The sequence below is a fragment of the Lactuca sativa genome, chromosome 9 (genome assembly GCF_002870075.4).
Source record: "Lactuca sativa cultivar Salinas chromosome 9, Lsat_Salinas_v11, whole genome shotgun sequence".
NCBI lineage: Eukaryota > Viridiplantae > Streptophyta > Magnoliopsida > Asterales > Asteraceae > Lactuca > Lactuca sativa.
Window position 1 is genome coordinate 96,415,455 of NC_056631.2, and position 26,573 is coordinate 96,442,027.

Consider the following 26,573-nt stretch of genomic DNA (forward strand, 5'->3'; position numbering starts at 1 on the left):
GTTATTTGAGGAAATTCACACGAGATGTTCCCGACATAATTCCAATCTCAGAGTTAAAGATGGATGAGAATAAAAGGTTCATCGAAGAGCCTGAGGCAATTGTTGACCGTAAGAATAAGAAGTTACGACACAAGATGGTCGACTTAGTGCTAGTCTGATGGAAACATTCGAATGGGCCGAATCTCACTTGGGAAACAGAGGATGACATGATGAGTCGCTATCCACATCTGTTTGCTGATGCATGATTCTGGGACGGAATCATCCTAAGGGGGAGAGAATTGTAACGCCTAGGTTTCAGGGCTAAGCATTTTTGACAATGTAATAGTCTAGGTCAACTATTGTAACTCTTTTTGAAGTAATAAAGATGAAATATTTGAGTATTATGTGAATTATGTGTATTTATGTGCTTATTATTTAATTATAAATGTATAATTAATAAATAATATAAATAAGCTTCAAAATTAAAGTGTGAGATAAGCCTTATATCTTTATATAAAGTTGTAGTAGTCGAAACAAGGATTCCGGGGATATAAAGAACGCCGAAATCCGAGTTATAACAAAGAAGTTATGACCTGTAGAAGTTAGCCGACGGAGTCTAAATGAAAGTTGTAGAGTACATTCCCACCTTCGCGTGGATATAAAGAACGTCAAAAACGGAGCTCGTATGCGAGAGTTATGATTTTTAGAAGTCGTAGTAGAAAATCACGAATCTGGTGCGAAGTTGATGACGTGGCAGCATCTGGACCGTCGCTTGCTAATCACGCCTCGCTTCGGATTTACGACACGTCGCCCTCGCATACGCCCCGCGTCCGAAGTCAGTACGCCCCACGTACCCTCGCCCTTATCCATCCGACGTGTGAAGACAGCTGGATCGTAGCTGGTGGCCTTATCCGAGGCGTACGCCTAGCGTAAATCCGAGATTAGGTGCCTATAAAAGGCATGCAAAGGGTTCCGAGTTTTTCACACCAATCCCCTTTCTCTCTCTAGTTTCTTTCTCTCTCTAGCCAATTTTGAGCCCCCTAAAGTCTAGGTGAACCCCTAGCACCCGAGGGAAGCCCCGAGGCTCCCGGAGTCCCGAGAAAAAGGGTCTTTCGGTTTCGAAACGCTGCTCCAAATAAAACCCGATTTTCTTTAAAATCCACCGTAAGTCAGCTACGCTTACGCAATTTTTAATATAGCTTTCAAATAATTATAGGAATGTTATTAGGTCCTTAAAATAATTATTTGGGCTATTATTATGAGTTATATCGAATGTTATTTAACGTTTATATAATAATAATAGCTAGACTATTAATTAGTCGCGGTTGACGTTAGACTAAACCCTAGTGGAATTGATACTAGGTTTTATCGAAGGAAAGTTTTGAGAGTATCGAAGCGTTGTCCGAGTGCTGAGTCACCACCTTTCAGGTGAGTGCATAGTTACTTTCAGCTTACACATAGATATGAAGTATTTTATATGAATTACGTGCTATGTGTGCATATTATTTGAATACTTGCTATCTATGCGGGATGAACGTTTTTATACATGTTTTCAATGATTTAAACTGTATATGTATTTTATATCTACGAAAATGTTAGGGTAAAACATGGGTAGATGTATTAGGTGATGTGTGATAAAATTATGAGAGGCCTCGATGTTGATGTTATTGATTATGTCATCTAGCGGAGTATGGATGACGACCACGGACTCTTCTAGACAGTCCAGTGGAACACTAGCAGGCTCGCAACCTGTAGGTTTTTGTGAACGATGTGTTCACCGGTGTACTCCATCCCCTACATGGTTGCCTTTAGGAAATTTATTGCTAAGGAATCCCCTTAGCAGAAGTGTCCATCCCGATGATGATCCTTAGACTAGGTCCCTTATGATAGGTGTTTAGGGACGTAAAGTGAGGATAACGGGAACGGGTAATCGGGTTATTGTTGATTGATGAAATTGATAAATTTATTTATTGTTGGTTGAAAACCCTATGTGCTCACCAGGCTCCCAAGCCTGACCCACTCAGTTTCTTGTATTACAGGTAGTGGCGCATGAGCATAGATGTGGTGTTTGGATGAGGGATTACGGATATAGGCCTGTAGATATGAAATAATATAGTAAGGCTTATATTGTACTGTTTATGCTTTTGATATGTATCGAACATGACATCCCAAGTCTTTTAATGAAATACATTTCTTTGGAAATGTTTTTGATAAATCTTTATCATATTTTGTTTTGGGACAAATTCCGCAACACTTTTATTTAAAATGTTACTCTGATTTTTCAACAAAGCATATACAAAATCGGTCTTTTATGGCTGTGATTTTGGGGATGTCACATTGTCTCAGTCCATATGATATCTAGAATGAAGGAATATATGATCCATTATCTAATGGATGTTTCATTGACTAAGTCAGAGTTCGACATCGGCTTTTAAGAGCTACGATTGCTAGTCGGTGTTGGAGTCATACTTGCAATAATAGTTATTAGAATTATCCAAGTGGGAGATAGTTGGATTAGTGTCTAAGCCCATAACTATAATTGGTATGTACTTGACCCGAGAGTAGCGTGGTCCATTTGGTTTGCATATCACCAATACAATTTGCTAGGATGGACTTTTGAGAAGAGGTTATTTATGATTTGTTAATATATTATAAGTTATAATATATTAATATGAAATCATATTATTTAATTAGTGTTAATCAATAATTAATTTGGAATTAATTTTATGATCAAAAGAGACTAATTAAATATATGGGGATTGATTTGGTAAATCATTCACTCTTATGGTGTGGGCCAATGATCTATGATTCTTCAGGTTGGGCTAAACCCATGTGACAACCCATGGATGATCCATGGATGTTTAAACCAATAGATCCTAATGAATATGGAAGGTCATGGCCATTAAGGTGTACATGGTGTAACCCTAATCTTTCCACACTATATAAGAAACCCCTTAGCATCCAAAAAGAGGCAGTGGTGGTCATTGGAATCCATGAACCGATTTTGGAGCATAAGAGACTCTCTCAAAAGCTATCCTTTGTCTTAGGTGTGTTGTGATTCCATTTGAGGCATTCATACTATTGGTGTTAAGCTCTTAAAGCTCCAAGAAACAAGCTACTAGAAAAGTTATGTTATCTAACTTGTTTTATTACCCAAGTATCAAAGTTTTGTATGCTAGTTAGGGTAATACCTTGGAAAGATCAATTTTTCATGTATAATAGAGAAAACATATATCCAAGGTATTTAGGGTTGCATCTACACCTTAGTAGTGTTAGAATGCTCAAAACCCTTCAGGAGGTGGCTATCTCCCAATCCTTGAATGAAGGTGATGTCAAGACGGAGTTGTGGCATCGTAGGTTAGGGCACCTGACTGTGAAGGGCATGGCAGTTCTAAGTAAACAAGGACTGCTTGGTGGAGAGGCTACTGGAAAGACAAAGTTTGGTGAAGCTTGCGTTAACATTGGTGAATTAATATTAGAATGTTTTATTATAAGTTACATTAAATAAATTAAAGCAGGAAAAATGGGGTTTTATTATTAAATCTCAAACAAAAAATAAGTAAGCTAACTAAATAAACTGAATGGAAATTGTTGGGTGTATGGTGTTGCGTCTTGGGCTTGTCTCTTAGCCCTGTTTTGTATCCGGATTGGGCCTGTCCATCCGTGATTTATTTGTTAGGGTTTAAGTATATATAGGTGCTTGCATGCATCTTAGTACGTAAGATTCAGGAGTAGATTTGATATCGTTTTATTGTTATCGATTGTAAACCCTAAAGCCTCTACAGCGGAAGTTCTTTGTCGAGCTCTGCTGAGGCTTGAATCATTTGAATCATTAAGCATACTGTTGATTCCATCTCTTGTTTATTACTTTGTTTGAATCGTTTTTCCAAACCTGTTTAAGATCTAAACAATCTAAGAGATTCATATCTCATCAATTGGTATCAGAGCAGGAAGCTGTGTAATTCATACACATCTCTTCTGTCATAGAAGTGATTAGGGTTTATTCTGCATGCATTGATATTTATTGAGCCGTCACTCCATTATTGACGTATCTCATTAATTATTAAATCTGCCCTAAAATTACGTATTACAAAGTCTGATCTTATAACAGGTTAAACGATCAAGCATGGACGATTCTCAATCCAATCCAATCAACATTTCTAACAGCATCGGATCAACAACCAAGATTCCAATCCTCTAAACTCAAGATTATGAAGTGTGGACGCATCGTTTTGAAGACTACGTTATTGGATCAGAGGACAACGGGTATCTTATATGGGAAGCAATCGTAAATGGCCCATTTGCTCATTCAAAGACTTCAAAAATCATTAAAACTCAAAAAGAGTACAATGATCTGTTGAAAGATGTTAATGACATCGCTCAGGACGAAAAGGAGAAGTTTCAATGCAACATTAAGGCATTGAGACTAATCCGGTTTGCCCTTCAATCCGACACGTTTCGTTTGGTTAGTTCATGTAGTACAGCGAAGGAAATCTGGGATAGGCTGAGAGAACTGTATTCGACAAATGAAGACCTGGAGCACTCGATTTAGACCCTTCTTCTCTCTGACTTTGGAGAGTTAAAGCAAAAGCCAGAGGAGTTAGTTACACAAACATTCGATCGATTCAATCATCTTCTCAGTAAAATGATCAAACATGACATTGAAAGAAAGCTGATCGAACAAAAGGTTACTTTTTTAAATGGTCTAAGATCTGAATGGCGGGCGGTCGTATCAACAGTTAAAGCACATGAACAGTTTAAATCTTATTCACTGGCGAAACTAGTAGGAATTCTGAAATCACAGGAAAAGACGGTGTTGCAAGAAAAGAGTGTGGTCACAAACTTGGGATCTTTGGCCCTTCTGTCTAAAAGTAAGAATGCAGTAGAAGACGAATATCTGGACCTAGGGGACTACGATCTAACTTCAGAGGATTATGCAATGATGGTATCCAATCCCAAAAGGTTCATCAAGAAGAAGTTCCCTACCAATAAGAACCGAAATTGGCAGGGCAGCTACAAGACTGAAAAGGTGAAGGAGGAGTCGAAGACTGAAGAACCTAAGAAAGAGGCGAAGATGGAAGCTGATTCTGGTGTCAGCTGTTATTACTGTGGAGGAAAGAATCATTACGCCAAAGATTGTGTTTTGAAGAAAATGACGGAAAAAGATGAGGAGAAAGATGAAGAAGCAATTCTCCTGAAAAAGCTGGAGGAGATTAAAAAGAAGAAAGCTGCTACTAATCCCTCTATGAATGCTCTTATTGTGCAGGGTTCAGCAGATGATGATGAGTTCGGGGGCGTTCAAGTTTGGTCAACCGACTCAGAGGATGATGAAGTGAGAAAGCCTTCTCATGGAAAGGCTTATGTTGCGAAGAGTGATGATGTTAGTGGAAGATGTTTCATGGTGACGGATGTGTCTCAGATGAGGGGATACAACATTGATGGTGGAAATGATGCAACTAAGGAAAGAGAGGATGTATCCTTTACAACAAAGCCTTTCAGTGTGCAGATCAATGAGCTTGACGAATTGATCAAGAAGGTACAATCCATTTTTATTTCGTTTAAAGTTCCACAAGTATCATACGAAAAAGAATTAATAAACTTGAACTCAAGAATTTCGAGTCAAGATAGCTGTTTAACTCAAACACGGGTCACAAATTCTAATCTAACTGACCAAATGAGCAGGGTGTCATCCAAAAGTGGGGAGCGAAGGATTTGGATTGAGTAGAAGGAGTCGGAGCTAATTAAGTCTAGAGATGAAAACATTTATTTGCAAAGAGACAATTTGAAATTGTTAAAACAAAGGAATGTTTTCTGTTTGATTGCTAAAAGACTTTATGCTAACATTACTCAACTGCATCTAAATTGTGAAATAGGGCAGAAGATACATTGCATGATTCTACCCTTCCTTAAGTTTAAGGAGGATGAAATCGATGCCGAAGCATACAACTGTGAAAGTGTTGTATCTTCCGATGATGTCAATCCCACTTATATGTATGGTCTGGATAAAATAGAATCTTTTATAAAGTCCAAAGACCATAAGGACATGCTTAAAAATCTTTTGGATGAAAATGATAAGCTGAAACTCAGGACCGAAACCATACAAAAATTCGACTCATTGAATGCCAATTTAAGTTCAGAAAATAAAATTGATGTTGAAAACGCATCTGAACTTGATGAGGACGATGATATGAGTGAAATTTTTGTAGAGGTTGAAGTCGACTGCTCTGAGTTTATCAAGAGCGAACCCGAAAACCACAAAAATCTAATTTCTGAAAATTCTGTGGAATTCGCTCGCTTATCCAAAAATAAGTCCCCAGCCCTTAAAGAAAAGGCTGTTGTGTATCAAAAGGTGAGAACCACACCGAATCAAGTGTATAAGATCACAAGAGTAACCGAACATCAAACAGCCGAACTCACTACCATAGTGAACGAAGATAATGCAGATGGGTGTGATGAGTTTTTCTGGTCAGCACCCATAGACAATGAAGACGAAACAGTTGGTCTGTCAGAGCGAACTTCATGGAAAACCCAAGGCAAATATGTGCCTGAACCGGTGAATAAGCCTACCAATTTTGACGTACCAAGTACAAGCGGCACAAAAGAAACTCTTGTAGAAGAAGTCACCTCCACAAGCGATACCTCACCTATGAAGAGTGAACCTGTTGTTCAGAAGCCGAAACAGAAGGCAAATATTCACAGACAACCCAAACAGGTGAAAAATCAAAAGCAGCAGAGGAATCTGAGGTATAAGAAAAACCTCTCAGAGCGAAAACAATTTTGGCGCTCCCAAAATCCTCGCTATGCTCACTTCGAGGGAAACTCCAAGGCCAAAGAAGGAGAAAAACATGATAAAGGAAGCTTCAATCCTATGAACCAAAAGAATCAAAAGAACGCGTCTGGATCACAGAAAGAACAAGACCAAGAGGACAGGTTCGGTCCTGAAAGAAACAACTATCCAAAGTCTTGTTTCGGTCCTCCAAATAACAGCAGACAAAAACCATGGTTTAGTCCATCCAACTTTTATAGCAGGAAACCCAGTGTTGGTTCATAGACCCACAACAACCGAAAAGTCGGTTTCGGTCCTTCCTCAAACAAGAACCGAAGCTCAAGGTTCGGTCCCTCAAATGATTACAACGGAAAGGGTCATTTCAAATCTGAAAACAGAAGAGATTCCAATTCTAATTCTTCTAATTCTTCTCATTCTCCTTCTTCATCTAAATCTAATTCACGTCCCTCACCATGCTCTCAATCGTCAAAGGATTTGAAAGGAAAGACTAAAATTTCCTTAGCAAAAGAAGACCGTAAGCAAGCTAGTAACAAAATCCCTGAACCTAACTCCAATAAAATCAAAGTGTTTACAATTAAGAGGAAAGATGAAACAACATTAATAAAACGAACATATCTTGTTGATATCTCTCTTACTATTCCTGTTCCTGTGAAAGGCTCACGTGGACCCAAGAAACTTTAGGTTCCTAAATCTGCTTAATTTTAGCAGGTTATCAATGACGAGCAGTTCGACAAAGAATGGTACATTGACAGTAGCTGCTCACGTCACATGACAGGAAGGAAGGAAGAGCTAAGGGAGTTTCGATCTCTGCAAGATGGTGGCAATGTCAAATTCGGTAACAACTCCATTGGAACGACAAAGGGTTATGGGATGATAACTAATGGAGACTTCACAATACGAAAGGTGGCGTACGTAGAAGGGTTGCAGCATAATCTCATCAGTGTATCTCAACTGGTTGGAGGTACCGGTCTCAAAGTTTCATTTGATGATGAAGGGTCAAAAATCATAGAGAAGAAAACTAAAAGGGTGATTCTCAAGTCAAAACGAAAAGGCGAGATGTTTCCATTAAATATCAACCCAATCAAAGGGAATCCTGCCATCTGTCTTCTGTCCAAAGCTCATTCAGACGAAAGTTGGTTATGGCACCGAAGGCTCTCACACCTCAACTTCAAAGACATCAATAAGATCGTCATCGGTGATCATGTTCGAGGTCTTCCATTGCTCAAGTTTGATCGAGAACACTTATGTGCTGCTTGTGAAATGGGGAAGCAAAGTCGCAAAAGTCACCCAACCATTATAAATACCAAAGTTGTTGAACCACTTGAGTTGCTTCACATCGACCTATGTGGTCCATCATCCATCGAGAGCATTGGCGGTAATAAGTATATTCTTGTTATTGTTGATGATTTCTCACGGTTTACATGGGTGCTCTTTCTAAAGCATAAATCAGAGGCAACTCCCAAGTTGAAACTCTTTATCAAGCAGGTCGAAGTGCAATTGAGAAGAGTCGTTCGAAACATCAGGAGAGATAATGGATTAGAATTCAAGAATAAAGAATTCGAAGACTTCTTGGCAGAAAAGGGCACAAGTCACAATTTCTCAGCCCCATATACTCCTCAACAGAACGGGATTGTCGAAAGGCGAAACAGATCTCTGTGTGAGGCAGCCCGAACCATGTTGTTTTTCGCCTCACTACCACTGTACTTCTGGGCAGACACCATTGTTGTAGCATGTTTCACTCAAAATAGGAGTTTTCTCAACAAACGTTTCTCTGTCATCCCCTATGAAATTCTTAACAGTAGGAAGCCGAATGTCAAGTTCTTTCATGTGTTCGGCTCAAGGTGCTTTATTTTCAATTCTAAAGAACATCGCAACAAATTTGATGTTAAAGCAGACGAAGGCATTTTTCTGGGATACTCTCTTACTTCAAAGGCGTACAGGGTTCTGAATAAACGTTCCAAACGTATTGAAGAAACCTATTATGTAACATTTGATGATACCTATATCAAGAAGTTGCAGTCTATTGACGGCAAAATGGGAGAGATCTTTTCTCAATCTGGTCAAGTCACAGCCACTGTCGCTAATTTGTTTGATCAATTCATGGATTTGCTTGATGAACCAGAGAAAGTTATTCACTCTGAAGCCCAGGCAGCAGACAACAAGGTCGATCATCTTAAGAAGATTGTCGAAGACTCCGCCAAACAAATGGATGAAGAAGAACCAGTTCGAAGCGAACCTCCTCAGAGCAATACTTCAGTTAAGGGGGAGAAACACTTCTCTTCAGAGCGACAGGATTCACATATCCAAGGGGAGAGTCCATCATTTTCAATCGATGATAATACTCATGACCAACGGGAAACTCCAATCTTTCAAGGAACCGAAAGCCCTCCCAGACCCGAAAGTCCTGTAGCAACCGAAAGTCCAAAATCAACCGAAAGCCCTGCCAGACCCGAAAGTCCAGTAGCAACCAAAAGTCCGGAATCGCCTAGAAGCCCAGTAGCAGAAGAATTTTTTGGTTCACCTCCAAATGATTCGTCATCTATCAAGGGGGAGAATGCCACTTTGCTTTATGATGATGATATTTTATCTGAGTTGGAAGAAGAGGTAAATGCTGAATTAGATCCCACTTATGATCCAAATTATCCTCCTCTCATCAAATGGACCAAAGATCACCCTGTGTCTATAATCATGGGTGATGCATCTGAAAAGGTTCTGACTCGATCACAACTGAAGGCGAAGCAAACTGCTTTATTCTCGAATGTAGAATTATGTATGTTTAACTCTTTTGTTTCAAAAATAGAGCCTAAAACCGTCAATACTGCTCTTGATCACTCTGATTGGGTTCAAGCAATGCAAGATGAACTCAATGAGTTCGAAAGAAATAAGGTGTGGAGACTTATTCCAACACCAAAAGATGCCTCGGTTGTTGGTCTCAAATGGGTGTTCAGAAACAAAATGGACAAGGAGGGTAATGTAATCAGGAACAAGGCACGGTTAGTAGTGAAGGGATACTTCCAGGAAGAAGGAATAGATTACGAAGAGACATTCGCTCTGGTTGCAAGGCTGGAGTCTGTTCGCATATTTCTTGCCTATGTTGCACACAAGAACTTTGAAGTCTACCAAATGGACGTGAAGTGTGCCTTTCTGAATGGGGATCTTGAAGAAACCGTGTACGTGGAGCAACCTCCTGGTTTTGTAAACGAAAAGCATCCTAATCACTGCTATATCTTGGATAAAGCAGTTTATGGTCTGAAACAAGCTCCTAGGGCATGGTATGAAACTTTAACTAAATTTTTAAAGATGTCTAAATTCAAACAAGGTTCGGTTGACCCAACCTTCTTTCGTAAAAAGGAAGGTAACCACCTTATGATCGTTCAAATCTATGTCGATGATATCATCTTCGGCTCAACGAATCCTAGCCTAACAGCTGAATTCAAAAAGCTGATGGAGACTAAATTTGAAATGAGCTCAATGGGTCCGATTAACTTTTTCCTTGGTTTAAACATTAGACAGGGACCAGAAGGCATCTTTATCAACCAGGAAGCATACACAAAGACTCTTCTTGCTAAATTTGGCATGTTGGGAGAATCAAAAGTCAAAGTCCCTATGGCGTTCGGCACCAAGCTCACACCTTCTTTAGAAAAACCGGCAGTCGACATCACTTTATATCGACAAATGATTGGTTCCTTGATGTATCTTACAGCGAGCAGGCCCGATATAATGTTTTCAGTATGCTATTGTGCCAGGTTTCAAGCAAACCCTCGTGAACCACGCATGCTAGCTGTAAAGAATATATTCAAGTATTTGAAGCGAACCACGTCTCTCGGTCTCTGGTATCCCTCACACTCAGGTTTCTTCGTTCAAGCCTACTCAGATGCAGACTTAGGAGGATGTGTTCTAGATCAAAAAAGCACCACAGGAGGCTGCCAATTCCTAGACGGGAAGTTGGTTAGCTGGCAATCAAAGAAACAAACATGTGTTTCTCTATCTACAGCCGAAGCGGAGTACATTGCAGCTGCCTCCTGTACATCTCAAGTGATTTGGATCCAAAGCCAGCTCCGTGATTATGGAATCAATATGAAAAAGATCCCACTATATTGCGATTCAGAAAGTGCAATTAGGATATGTCATAACCCAGTGCAACACTCCAAGACCAAGCATATAACACTGAGGTATCACTTTATTAAGGATCATGTGGAAGATGGAAACTTCGAAATTCACTTTGTTCGAACCACTGATCAACTAGCCGATATCTTCACCAAAGCCCTACCTGAAGCTAGTTTCAATAAAATCCTTCAAAGTCTAGGCATGATGGAATCGGATTCAGTTCCAAAAACACCAACTTAAAACTAAAAGTTAGAAGCGAAATGAACCGAACGCTCGGTCTATTTCGGGTTCGGTTCACATGGGAACCGAAATGAACCGAACGCTCGTTCTATTTCGGGTTCGGTCCCATTGCACTTGTTTTCTCTCAATCTCAAAAAGGTATTATCTATTGTTGTATATTTATGTATAGTTGTTTTCCAAAAATCCAAAAAATATATTTTTTTAACCGAAATGAACCGAGCGTTCGGTCCATTTCGGGTTCGGTTCAAATTTTTTTTCTTCCTTTTGGTTTGGTTTTTCTCTTTACAAAAATATCAAATCTCCAAAAATATTTTCTTTCTTTAGTTTCTATTTTTGTTTATCCTTCCTGGACTATCAATGGGGCAGGTACCATTCTCACACTTTATACTAGTTAAGCGTCCCTAGAAGCATGCTGCTGTATGTGTCCAAAGCCTCATCCGATTCTGAATAATAGCCTTACTGACTTGGTATATACAAACCTTGTCTTCCCAATTAGGCTTTTCTATTTATTCTAATAATGAGCTACCTTACTCTCTTCTCACATGAGATAAGAGTTTTCTGCTTTGTCACTATTTTTTTTTCAGCAAAGGTACTTTGGTTTCTTTTCACCACCTCAAATATTTTTCTCCATCATATTTCGATCCCATATAGTAACCCTTGATACTCTCAGAAATACCACTGAGGTTTATGGTTACACAATCTTTGTGTTTATGATCTTAACCTCGTATCACTACGTGCTAAGTGAAACCCTAAATTCAATACCTACCATGAATTGACGGTAAACCATTACATTTGTAGTTATATCATGAAATCTCTTTCTTTTGTGTGATTCTTATGAAATTGTTACTCACCATGCATTTCTTCCCATAGAATCCAGTTTTAATATTTTGAGATTTCACAAACAAACATTTCCAACAAGTCACCACAAATACATCCCAACCTACTTGTTCAACAGACCACATCAGTCTCACAAGTACTTCGTTTGGTTTCGGTCTTATGTCAAGGTCCGGGATTCAAAACTGAAGTGAAAGCCACCCTTTTAAGCCTTATCAAAAGATGCCTTTCAACACTTCTTAACAAGTGTTTGATCGTAATTCAACGGGAATCCATACAGACACTTTAAAGTCTCTCTTGACTTTAAAGGAAGAGATTCGTGCCCGGGATCCACTGTTTTATGTCTACATTGACATCACATATTCCCTCATAGATATTGTTTTCTCTCTTTATCTTTTGACACTCTATGCACGAAAATCTTTTGATTTTCCAAAAGTCTAGTTCGGTTTGATACATGCTATTTACTCTTGTATAGCTTTGGGTCTCAAAGAAATTCTTAATCAAAGACTGACGTGGCTCTTCTAATATCTTTGATTCTATCTCATGATGACAGATATGTTAAAAGATATGATGATGACTCAGCTGGAAGGTCAACAGTTCAAAAGGTGATATGATGAAAATGTGCGTTTGACGGCACAGTATTTCTCTCTCATGCGTAATCATCGGGGTTGCTAACAGTCACAAATCAATCAATTCCGGAAACGTTTCACATTTCAAGAGGATTTGGGGGGCTGATTCTTCTCTCTCCTCTACCCGGTATAAAGGGATCATTCCAAAATCCTTTACCACTTTACAGCAATCCAAAATCAAAGAGCAATCTAAGGCGATTTATCCTTTACTGTTCATCTTCTTCAACCCAGTTTTCAACAATGGCGGATTCTTCGTCTGTTCATGAAACTTCTTCTCGCACCCACATTCTCCCTATTCGACCTCAACAAAGCCTGGTGATTGACCTCAACCCTCTTGTCTACGATCATTACATGTATCCCATCGTGGAGTGTCTCAAATACTCTCCACTGGTTCTCGCCTTGTCGAAGGTGGAAATCGTACCCATGGAGTGTCTTTCCCAGGTATTCTCCACTGCTCATTATGACAAATCAGTGGATAGAATCTACTTCGACATTCTTTCCAACAAGACCTCCATATCCAAGCAACGTTTTTGCTGGCTTCTAGGGTTTGAACCTGATGAATCAAGGGTTAACCCTGACTCAATCTCTGTGGGACAGTTATTCTCAATGTTCTACGACATGGGCTACACAGAAATTCTCTCTACAGTAACGAAGTTTAAAAAGTCGTGTCTTCCTCCTCAATGGAACGGCTTCTTCACCCTTCTATTCAAGGGATTATCTGAGAGAAGTGTTGGTTCTGATGGGGCTAGTAAATTGTTCATGACCATTCTCTACGGGTTGTACAATGGGATCAACCTAGATTATGGCTCGGCTCTCTGGTAACAGCTTATTCAAAGCCTTGCCTCCTCATCTCGTCATACTGAAGTATCCTATGCCAGATTTTGGACGCTCATCACCAAATGGGCAATGGACAAGCTTCATGTTCCAATTGTAGCTGATTCCCCCCTCTCCTCGATCAGTGTCTTCCACACCACCAAGATAATTGTCACTGATCCCACCAAGTTCTCTTTCATTGGATCCATTCCGGAGTCTATGTACGCCGGTGTGTCAAAGGCGAGTATTATCATGAAGACCTACAAGGGATTCCGTCCTTCGGGTCCAAGGGAGCTGACTGCAGAGATGGTTCAATCCATCAATGACGCAGATAAACCACCTGCCAGGGGAAAGAAACCAGATAAAGGGAAACTTAAAAAGAATAAAATTAAAAAAAAAAAAAGAAAAAAGACAGCTCAAAGGGAAATGATCATCCATCGATGCAGGCAAAACTCTGACAGTGACAAGAAATACTTCAACGATATGATCCAGTGGTATATTTGGTTCAGGGTAACTCTTCTCACCATCATTCCTTGCTTATTCAAGGTTACAAAGAAGGCTGATGCAGCTGGGTCTAGTAAGCCGGTGTAGAGTCTCGCCCCATTTGACACAAAGGGGGAGATTGTTGGGTGTATGGTGTTGCGTCTTGGGCTCGGCTCTTAGCCCTGTTTTGTATCCGGATTGGGCCTGTCCATCCGTGATTTATTTGTTAGGGTTTAAGTATATATAGGTGCTTGCATGCATCTTAGTACGTAAGATTCAGGAGTAGATTTGATATCGTTTTATTGTTATCGATTGTAAACCCTAAAGCCTCTACAGCGGAAGTTCTTTGTCGAGCTCTGCTGAGGCTTGAATCATTTGAATCATTAAGCATACTGTTGATTCCATCTCTTGTTTATTACTTTGTTTGAATCGTTTTGCCAAACCTGTGTAAGATCTAAACGATCTAAGAGATTCATATCTCACCAGAAATGAATCAATTTAGGTATTTTGGTTTAGATTGGATTTCATTTTAAAATATTGGTTAACTACTCAGTGCAATGGACTTTTATTCTTTATTCACCAATTCCTGGATTGACTAGTTTCCGAGTTTAGACAACTAATGCTGTGATTTTTGAGACTTTTAATTGCAGCGATCAAGTGAACTAATTATCCTAAAAATTAGTGTTCAGTTCATATTATGAGAGACTTGAATTATTAGCATCAAAGATCATGAAGTTACTACACATGAATGGTCATCATATGTATTCTTACACATTAAAATTACAAACTTTACTATTTCACTCTAGGTTTTGATCGAACACTGGTCATACAACTTTATATTTCATAAAATCATATGATTCACACACATCAATCTAGATTTCTCATCTAAACCTAACAAAACTCAACAATAAACAGAAAAAATTGAAACTTTAACACATAAGGATCTTTTATCAAGCAAACATAATAAATTAAATAAGAATAAATAATCTAAATAGCAAATGAATCCATATTCTCATTGATTCATCTAGTATAACACAAAGTAATAGGGTTTTAAACCCCTAAATCAGAAAGTAAACCACATATAGAATCACAAGGAATGCTAATCATGGTCAGAATAGCAAACTGAATTATGCATGTCATGAATCAACTCTCGAATCCTCCAGTTGTTTGATCTATATCAGCTTAACGGTCTTCCGGTCACCTTCTAAAACCTCAAAAAGGCAGCTTTGGATTTTCTTGTCACCCAAGTCGAAGTGGAATGAAAGATATATCACTAGGGATAACTTTCGACTTAATTTATACTTTTCAGCATCACCATGGCATGGAAAAGGACTTGCTACATCGTGGAAATTGGAATCCTTAACGTATATAAATTTGTAGACCAACACGGTCTTTTTCCATGATTATTTGATCCACCATGTCGTGGAAACTGGCATTTCCACGGTATGAGTATTGGAATCTGAATTTGACACGAACACAAAAGTTGTCAAAAAAAATTTCAAGTTTTTAGTACATTTTTAATCTCCTTAAACAAAGTTACGAATCATTAGATATGGCCATAATACCAAAGGAGGTTAATCTATTTAATAACACCTTTTGCTTCTTTTTCATCTTTGTTCTCCTCCTTTTGCACCTCAACGCCGATTTTAACTGTAATTGAACATTTCAAAGCATATTAATTATTATATATCTTAAAATATAACATTTTAATTAAATATATTAAGATAATGGCCTATAATATATAGTTAAATAAGGCCATATCAGTCGGCTTTTAAGTGGCATTCATTACTCGCCACCATCACTGCCTTCTTGCATTTGAAGCGGAGTTACCAAAAGGGTTTTATAGGAAAACTGTACAAAGTTACTAGTATTAACTTAATAAGTAATAAAACAAAATCTTGTTTTATAATAATGTGAATCTTATGCTTCCCATGGAAATTACGCCTTGTGGTATAGTCTTTTTTATGTAAGTGTGTGTGGTTTACCATGTCGTCAAGGGAAGACTATAGTCAAATAAAGGTATATGTTGAGCGCGATTCTCAAGCGTTACTTGATCTGAATCTCATTGTAACTTGGCATGGTCGATTCACCATTTGGATTCTTGGTCCTTGACTAATCCAGTCATGATTTCTAAATGAGTATTAGAAGATTTTTAGAATGATATTCACATAAGTCAATAAATCTCGTTTCTAGGAATCTCATAGAGATTGAGATCGATAATAGTTTGTCAGCCTAAATAACTTCATTTTGTAATTTTCGGCTAATAAACTTTACATTGTGAAGCCAAATATGGATCCTATCCTTTTAATTAATACTTTGATATTGGGTAATTATAACAAAAAGATTTATTGATCAAACTAATTTTGTTACTCTTTTTCTTAAATAGTTGTCTTCTGGTTCGGGTACTACTCTTCCTCCTACATCAACTACTTCATCAAACCTTCTACTACTCTCATTCCTTTCACGAGATAAGCTTACTGGTCCTAACAACCTTGATTGGATTCATAACCTGAGGATCACTTTGAGGTACGAAAATAAGGAATATGTGTCGGATGACTATCTTGAGGCGGACCTTCCTAATGATGCTACTGAAGAAGAAGCAACCAAACATGAATATCATTGTTGTCACTCTATCGAGGCCTCATTTTTTATGTTGGTGACCATGTATTCTGAACTCCAAAAGAGCTATGAGAAACTTGGGGGTAGCAAATGAATGAGCAACTCAAGGACATGTTCCAAGAACAAGCTCGAACTGAGAGATTCGAGGTAATGCCATCAATTCTAGGTTGCAAGCAACAATAGGGTGGTTCTGTAAGTAGCTATGTTCTAAAGTTGAAAGGGTACTTTCATAGAATTGAACATCTTATCTACACATTCACTCAAGATTTGTCTATTGATGTAATTCTTAACTCTTTGATTAGTGCATACAAGTAATTCACTATAAACTACTATATGAATGGTTTGGAGAAGAGTATCATGGAGCTACATAAGATGCTCAAGAATAATGAGGAAAGGATTGTTCCACCTTGGAACACAAGTTTAACCACTCTTGGGAATCACCAAGCTCCAATCAGATGGAATCTTGGAACCATTTAACCTAGAGTTCAATGGAGATTCTGAATCTTGTTTACTTAGGAAAATAACAAAGTCCCCTTTCATAGGAAACTTAAAGAGTGGGACAGATATTTTGGACATCATCCATTCGGATATGCATGGTCCGTTCAGACACGTCACTAGACATGGTGAAAGATACTTTGTCACATTTACTGATGATTTCAGTAGATGTGGATATGTTTATCTGATTAAACATAAGTTTGAGAAATTTGACATATTAAAGAAACTCTAGAGAGAACTAGAGAACCAGTTGGGCAAGAAAATCAAGATACTTTGTTCTGATAGAGGCGAAGAGTATCTTAGTGATGAATTCTACGATCACCTTAAAATTATGGGATAGTCTCACAATTAGCTCCACCAGGAGCACCATAACACAATCATGTGTCTGAGAGGAGAAATCGAACCTTACAAGACATGGTTCATTCTATGATGACTCGTGCTACACTTCCAGTAAGTTTCTAGAGTTATGCTCTAGAAACTGCCTCTTACATTCTAAACCTTGTACTAACTAAGAAGGTTGACAAGACACGATTCGAAATGTGGAAAGAGACTTGTGTTGGATTAGTATCTAAGCCCATAACTATATTTCGTATGTACTTGACCCAATTGTGCATGGTCCTTTTGGGCTGCCTTCACCAAAGCAACTTGATAGAATAATTTATGGAGAAAGAAGATTAATTATAATTTAATAATATATTATGAGAATAATATATTAAAGGAGAAATCATATTTTTTAATTAATATTAGTCAAAAATTAATAAAGAATTGATTGTGTGACTAAAAGAAATTAATTAAATAAAGGGGACTAAAACTGTCAAATGTATGATAGTTGAATTTGGGCTGGGAAACCCTAAGGAATAAGGGTGGATGAAATCTTAGGAGGCTTGGGCATCCAATTTTGTCCAAAAGGGCCTTATTCCAGAAGGTTCCTTGGACTGCTTAAGGCCTAAGCTATCTGTTGGTTTTGGACTAAAAACCTAGCAGCACAAGTATTTAAGGACCCCTAGGGCAAGGCAAATTGGCTACACTTTATCCTAAGGAACCCTAGAGCCGATTTTGTATCTCTTCCCTCTCTCTCATACTTCATTCTCTGTCTTGTGGTGTTTGTAAGCCATTAGAGGAGTGACATTTGTGACTCTAAGCTCCAAGACAAGAAGATTCAAGCCATTCAAGAAGAGAAAATCATCTAGATCTATTCTTATTTGATAATTTCGACTTACATATGATAGATTAGGGTTCTTGAGCCTTGGGTGAACTGCATGTACAATTAGAGAAACCTAGATCCAAGCATTAGGGTTTGTATGAGCATATAGGATGTTCTTTTGGCACAAACCCATCAGTGGTATCAGAGACTTGATTGGTTTCTATTGTATTGATGCTTTGTGTTTCATTCTTGATTGCAAATTCGATTTTTTTGCCATCTGCCTGACAAACTCGTCGAGTCCCAATGTGGACTCGTCGAGTAGGATGAACTCGGGGAGTCCATATGGTGACTCGACGAGTCTGGCTGTCAGATAGACGGATTTTCGGATTTTTTGCCTATTTTGACTTAGGATAATTGCCATAATTGTTTCAAATTAATAAAATACGAATTTTATTGATTCCTTATGATTATCTTTGTCAAAATAAAAGATTTTTGTCATCTAATTAGATAATCGTTACCTTATTTGATAAATGTTAAATTATTTGGATTATTTGGTCAATTATCTTGCATGAAACTAGATTAGGTCAAAACTACATAATTACCAATTAATTGTTTAATTGCCTTATTTGTGTTTTGATGTAGATAGTTTTTGAAAGGTTTCAAAACTTGCCCTCAAGTTTTGGAATTTAAATTTTTGATTAAAAGTTTAATTTTGAAATATTTAAATTCTAAACCCTAATGTTTTGAAATGTTTCAAAACTTGCCCTCAAGTTTTGGAATTTAAATTTTGATTAAAAGTTTTTTTTTTTGAAATTTTAAATTCTAAAACCCTAGTTTTGAAAGTTCAAATTACACCCTTATGGTTTTATTAAAATAATTAAAAGTATAATTAAAAGAGAATTAATAAGTCCATAATGATATGGTTTATATTTAAAAGTGTAATTTATAAAGTTAAACCACCTAGTATTTTAAAAGTGTAAAATACACCCTTATACTATATATAACATTAAAAGTTTAATATTATATATGTATAACTTAAACTGTTGTCTTACCGTTAGTAGGCCCCATTCACAAAGCCGATCTATAAGAGGGGGGGGGGGGTATAAGGTTATGGCCTATAAAATGGCCGTTTAAGGGGTGTACATTCTCACCCACCGCTTCCTTGATTGGTGGAGGGTCGTTAGCCGAACGGGTACATCGAATAGGTGACTATAACATTGGGGGCACCATGTAAGTTTGCATGCTTATTCACACCCTGTTTTGTGATCCTCGGCATCCCAGTCACAAATCGAGGGGCATATCGAGATTTAAACATGTCATTGAAAAGTTCAATGAATCTCAAAGGATCTAGGAGTTTTCAATACATTTAAAACTTAACCTTCTTTTCATGGTGGAAATTGGTAAATCGTCATTTACCTACCTTCAAATGTTCTGCGAGTTGGATTACGGCATCCCTCTTCCATTTTGTAGGATATTGTGTTGGATCCTAGCCTTAATATCTCATTTGGGTGTGTTATTAAGGACTCAATTAACTAACTTGAATTTCTCCCATTTTGTAGATGTCCGATTCTAACAATGGTCTTCCCGAATCCCATGGAAAAGGTTTTCCTGCTCAAAGTGAAGGTTTGTTCCACAATGAAGGTGAAACATCAATCCCTTCCTCGTGGACTAGCTTGATTTCACTTCCTCCACTCCTCCTATTGTTCTCCCTAACCCAAAAGTTCAAAGGCTTGAAATGTTCAAGCTCACTCAAGCCCTGTTGGCGATGAAACATGAAGATGGAAAACCCGTGTGTGCTCACGTCCTAGGGATGAAATCACACATCGATAGGTTGATAATCTTGGGTGCAACTTTCCCAAAGAAGTTGGTTGTAGACTGGGTTCTTCAATCACTCTTTGAATCATATAATAAGTTCATAAGAGAGTATTATATGATGGATCTTGACGCAACCCTCATTAACCTAACTTACATGCTTATTGCTACTGAATCAGAAATGATTAGGAAAAGTAATGGAGCATATATGTCTGGTAATTCAACCAACCATGCTTCCGTGGTCGCTCCAGAAGAAGCCACCTGTTTCTGCTGCCAAGAGAAGGGGCGTTGGTTACGAAGTTGCCCTGATCACCTGAGGAATCTAAGAGATGGGAGAGTCAAGGAGTATGGATCTACTTCAAGTAAAATCCACTATTTAACTCTATTAAGTTCCTATTCATTGATTCTTAATATATGATGTGATAAGATTACATTTGGATGTTTTTTGCAGGATCAGAGAAAAAGAGAGGAAGCTTAATGGAAGAGCAAGATGTGTCCGATTCTAACAATGGTCTTCCCGAATCCCATGGAAAAGGTTTTCCTGCTCAAAGTGAAAGTTTGTTCCACAATGAAGGTGAAACATCAACAATCCCTTCCTCGTGGACTAGCTTGATTTCACTTCCTCCACTCCTCCTATTCTTCTCCCTAACCCACAAGTTCAAAGGCTTGAAAGGTTCAAGCTCACTCAAGCCATGTCGGCGATGAAACATGAAGATGGAAAATCCGTGTGTGCTCACGTCCTAGGGATGAAATCACACATCGATAGGTTGATAATCTTGGGTGCAACTTTCCCAAAGAAGTTGGTTGTAGACTGGGTTCTTCAATCACTCTCTGAATCATATAATAAGTTCATAAGAGAGTATTATATGATGGATCTTGATGCAACCCTCATTGACCTAACTTACATGCTTATTGCTACTGAATCAGAAATGATTAGGCAAAGTAATGGAGCATATTTGTATAGTAATTCAACCAACCATGCTTCCGTGGTCGCTCCAGAAGAAGCCACATGTTTCTGCTGCCAAGAGAAGGGGTGTTGGTTATGAAGCTGCCCCGATCACCTAAGGAATCTAAGAGATGGGAGAGTCAAGGAGTATGGATCCACTTCAAGTAAAATCCACTATTTAACTCTATTAAGTTCCTATTCATTGACTCTTAATACATGATGTGATAAGGTTACATTTGGATGTTTTTTGCAGGATCAGAAAAAAAAAGAGGAAGCTTAATGGAAGAGCAAGATGAGTCCGATCACGAATAAATGGATTACGATCACATGGATTCGAAGATCAGATTTTGAGCTTAGAGAGTTATGATAGATTTGTTAGGAATATTTGGTTACATAGTTTTTCAGTTGATTTTGCATTGTAAGGACATGTTTTCCGCTGTTTTTATGAATAAAATAAATTTTTTGTTTGTCTTTTATATATATATATATATACTTGCAATGAAATCGTTGTGAAAAATTGATGTTTGTGTATTTCTATAAATGGATGTGATTCTTAGTAATGTTATTTATGGAAGTGTCGAATTTCTCCAAGTAAGGAAAGGTTCCCATCGCCCAAATTTCAATTGGACAGAAGCTTGGAATCATATGATTTGAGTCATGTGATGTATGGAAATCTTAATACTTAGAAAATTTAAGACTAATTCCTTGACAATGAGTCAACTGAAGGACTAGAAGATTGGGTTCACAATGTTGTGCATTAGTTGAGTCCATCATAAATATCAACAAGATTATTCATCATATTTATTAAAAGATTAGTGAATATGATCATGCTTATAGGATTAAGCATGGTTCTGAATCATTGAAAGTTTCAATGTGTGGCAGAACGAATAAGAAGAATCAATTAGGCAGAAAAGATAAAAGTTTCTCCAATCTGGAAAGAAGGGAGAGTACTTTGCTATCATGTTTTATGATCGTCTTGTTGATTATGAAACCATATCACAATTAATCCTCTAAGGACATCTTAGTGCACTAGTATGGCTAAGAAGAGGAATCGAAAATTGTTGAAATGGTTAAATCAAAAGGATGAGTCATACTTCGTTTCGAAATCAAGTCTTGGAATCGTACTTCAAGATTGTGATATTTAATGACACATCTTAAGAAGTTTTAACACACTCATCAAATGTAATGCAGAAAATTGTTTTTCTTTATCTTGCGCGTTTGAAATTGGTAAATTGTGATGTCTTGGATAAGACAAAGACCAACTAATATCAATTGTGTGTAGTGGTTTGTCTTGATAAGAATCTGCACTAACTCTTGAATATCTGTTTGTCAAGAAATGCTTATTGACAAGAGAATATTATATGTCAAGAGGTCAGTGGGAGTCTAAATAATCTTGAAAAGTTTCAAGAACAAATCAAGAGTAAACTTAGTTAAAAACACTAGCACGCGACTTGAGGTTTATAACCTATCGTGTTGACATATTTTTATTTATGTGCCATTCCAGTAAAGCTACTTATGCATATGAGTTCTACGAGTTCTCCATTGATTGCATAAGGGAAAACACCTTGTTCAATGAAAGTACTTTGACTAGCATAGGTGAGCTACTAAATAACTTGGAAGAAATGGTGGGACCCTTGATGGCAAGAAATTAATAATGAACAAGTTCTGTCCATAAGAGTTTGAATTTGCACAAACATTATCTTATGATTATGCTTATGACGAATTTGCATGGATAGGAACACGTACACCATAAAATTTAAGTGTGATAAGGTTTCTCTCCTTCATAAAAATGATTGTGAGGAAACACTTTCACTAAGAGAGATTTTAAGTAGATAGAGATTGTGTAAATTGCATTCTCAAATTCGATTATGATTACGTCATCCCTCTTCATAGTTCGAATTATGAGATTTGGCAAGTATTTTAAACATTTAAGACTTATTGCTATAAGTTCTAAAATGGATTAAACACAAATATGAGCTTTCTAAGGAAAGGTGTATGAGGTTGAGAAGCTTAGATAAAGGCTTATCGAAGCAGGTCGTATTAGAAATATGCACTTTAGAAGTCAATAAGTATTGATTTCTAGAAGTCCAACTGTTTTCTGAATACGTGTCAAAGCTAGTGCGAGCATAAATGTTATGCTGGAATTGATATAATCATCATGTTAGTGGGAGCATGATTATTATTTTAAGTGTTTCAAGTTAGCAATATTAATTATAGAAAACAAAAGGTTTCACTTTGCAAAGTTGCAGGGGTTGAAAAGTTGTTTTGCTATAATTAAGAGAGAGAATGTTATACTTTGTTTCGAAATCTAAAACCTTAGATCGAGAAATTTTAATCAAATTTAGTCAAGGATATATTAGCTGCACTCTCAAAGTTCGATTATGATTACGGCATCCCTCTTCATAGTTCAAATTTTGAGAACACGACAAATAGAAATATTATGGCAATATTATAGCAAGAAACTGGTATAGTATCATGTTTTCACTACGAATCGTATCCCATACGCTTCGGGTATAGGATCGATTGCATATGCTGTAATATTTAACCGTTCTAAAAATTTTCAAATGCCTAGGGCATTTAGAGGGAAAAAGGGAATAGAACCGGATTTGACGAAAATAATTAAACAACTGTCAAGGACAATCTAAGATTCGTCAAGGATTGATCGCTTGCGGACAATTGGAGGTATAGTCATAGATAGACCATATTGACATTATTATGAATAGATAATATTCTATTTAGAATGAGTTCTCAAATGGAAAATATGGAAATGTTTCCATATTTGGAGTTGGATATCAAGAATCAATGTCTAGATTAGAAACTTTTATGCAAGAAGGATGTTCAAAGGAATGTACTTTGAATATGAGACTTCATGACTATGGAATTGTCTTGTAACAATCTCCAATGGAGTACTTTGTAATTTCATTGGCAAAAGTCTTGGTGACTTTGGCGCTGTAATATTACGAAAGGACCGTTGCATAAAATATTAGAATCTAACATATTGTAGTAGTAGCAAGAATTTGTGTTCTTACACTAATTGATTAAGATTAGGAATTGTGAAATGAGCATCATTGGAAATGTGTTCATTTGATTTATTTCACAAAGTAAAGATCATAGGTAAACATAATGTGCATGCATGGTGCATGGGATAACTGTTGTTATAGTTCAAGTAAGAAGTTGATTACCCGAAACAACAAATAATGAGTAATTAATATGGTGATTAAATAAAAGGTGTTTTATTTATACTCAAAAGTTTGGGCCATATAGGATTAGTATTATTCTTGTGTTTCACTTTGCATGTTTTGAGATCCCGAATAATAAGATTATTCAAACCCTCCACAGTCGCTCATACTTTGGAAGTAGGTATGAAAGAAGACTGTCATGAATCCGTCTAAAGATTGACTAAAGCATTTAGACATAGCACAAGTTTGTTGCAGAGTTCATGAGTGTTGCTATAAGATTAGAGTATTGGATTAAACCCACGCTCACTTGGATCGCTTCATGGATTTTATCATGAGTGATTGGTGAGACGATAATATCTTGTATTCTTGAAACTGATATGTATGAGTTGTATTCTACAAGTCGGTTGCACATTGATAATACGTAAACGCACCAGTAACTTGGTGTTATAAAACATATTGTTGTGTGTGATTTGATGAGTAGGTACAAGCGATCATTCGAGTCGAAGTTTATCCATTCCTTTTACCCAAAGTGGGATAAAAGCGATATTTGTGGGCCCATCGACGATTTAGTGATGACACCCTAAGCGCTTGGCCAAGCCAGGACTAAGTTGATGTGTTCAATTGTAGTCTGTTGTCAGTCGTCATAAATCGGAAATCGGGAAACAACACATGAAAAAAAGTATGATTAAAATCCATGTCTCAATTCATACGATATCTAGAATGGAGGAATACATGATCCCTTATCTAAAGGACAACTTGCTGATAAGATCAGAGTTCGACAACGTCTTTGAGAGCTACGATTGTTAATCGGATTCTGAAGTCATACTTGTAAATTTAGTTATTAGACATATCCAAGTGGGAGACTGTTGGATTAGTGTCTAAGCCCATAACTATATTTGGTATGTACTTGACCCGATTGAGCATGGTCCTTTTGTGTTGCCTTCACCAAAGCAACTTGATAGAATAATTTATGGAGAAAGAGGATTAATTATGATTTAGTAATATATTATGAGAATAATATATTAAAGGAGAAATCATATTGTTTAATTAATATTAGTCAAGAATTAATAAAGAATTGATTTTGTGACTAAAAGAAATCAATTAAATAAAGGGGACTAAAACTGTCAAATGTATGATAGTTGAATTTGGGTTGGGAAACCCTAAGGAATAAGGGTAGACGAAATCTTGGAGGCTTGGGCATCCAATTTCGTCCAAAGGGGCCTTATTCCAGAAGGTTACTTGGACTTCTTAAGGCCTAAGCTATCCATTAGGGTTTTGGACTAAAACCCTAGAACCACAAGTATATAAGGACCCCTAGGGCAAGGGAAATCAGCTACACTTGATCCCAAGGAACCCTAGAGCCGATTTTGTATCTCTTCCCTCTCTCTCATGCTTTATTCTCTTGCTTGTGGTGTTTTTAAGCCATTAGAGGAGTGACATTTGTGACTCTAAGCTCCAAGACAAGAAGATTCAAGTCATTCAAGAAGAGGTAATCATCTAGATCTATTCTTATTTGATAATTTCGAATTACATATGATAGATTAGGGTTCTTGAGCCTTGTATGAATTGCATGTACAATTAGAGAAACCTATATCCAAGCATTAGGGTTTGTATGAGCACATAGAATGTTCTTTTGGCTCAAACCCATCAACTTGTTCCTCACTTCAACGAATCAAGGTTTAGGATTGTGAGGCTTTGATTTATCGAGAATTGCTTAATAAACTTGAACCCATATCAGAAAGGCATTACTTAATTATTTATCCCGAAGATTCTTTTGGATGCTTATTCTACAAGCCTACTATAAACAATATTTTTGTTGTTCGTAGGGATGTCTTGCGTGAGATATAGAGTTAGTATCTCAAGAAACTAGCGGGAGCCTAATTGATCTTGATGATATTCAAGAGCCAACTAGTGAAGAACTTGAAAACGACACTAGACCCCAACAAGAGGTAGAACAACCTATTGAGGAATCTAATGTACTTGCACCTCCACCTCGTAGATCTGATAGAGAACGTCATCCACTAGAGTTCTATGGATTCCATATTACTCAAGAGGATAACAACCTGCTAGGAAATAATGAGCCGTGTAGTTATCAGGAAGCCATGGCGAGCCCAGAGGCTGCAAAATAGAAAGAGGCGATGGACAACGAGAATCATTTTATGTATGATAACCAACAATGGAACCTAGTTAATCTTACACCTAGCCTTAATATCATTGGGTGTAGATGGGTCTCTGAGAAGAAGACTGACATGGATGGGAACGTACAGACTAATAAAGCTTGACTGGTTGTGAAAGGTTATACTCAGACTCAAGGAATTATGTAGGGTTACAAAGCACTCCTCGGATGATAGAAATGGCCCCCTTTGATGAATTGTAGGTTAAAAACCCAAGACTTGTCTTTTCCCTATAAATAGTCATGTATTATTCATTATTAGGGTTAAGAGTGAGGCAAAATGTAGCCGCCACGTTGTGAGGTTTCTTATGTAGTGTTAGATTCTTTAGTCTA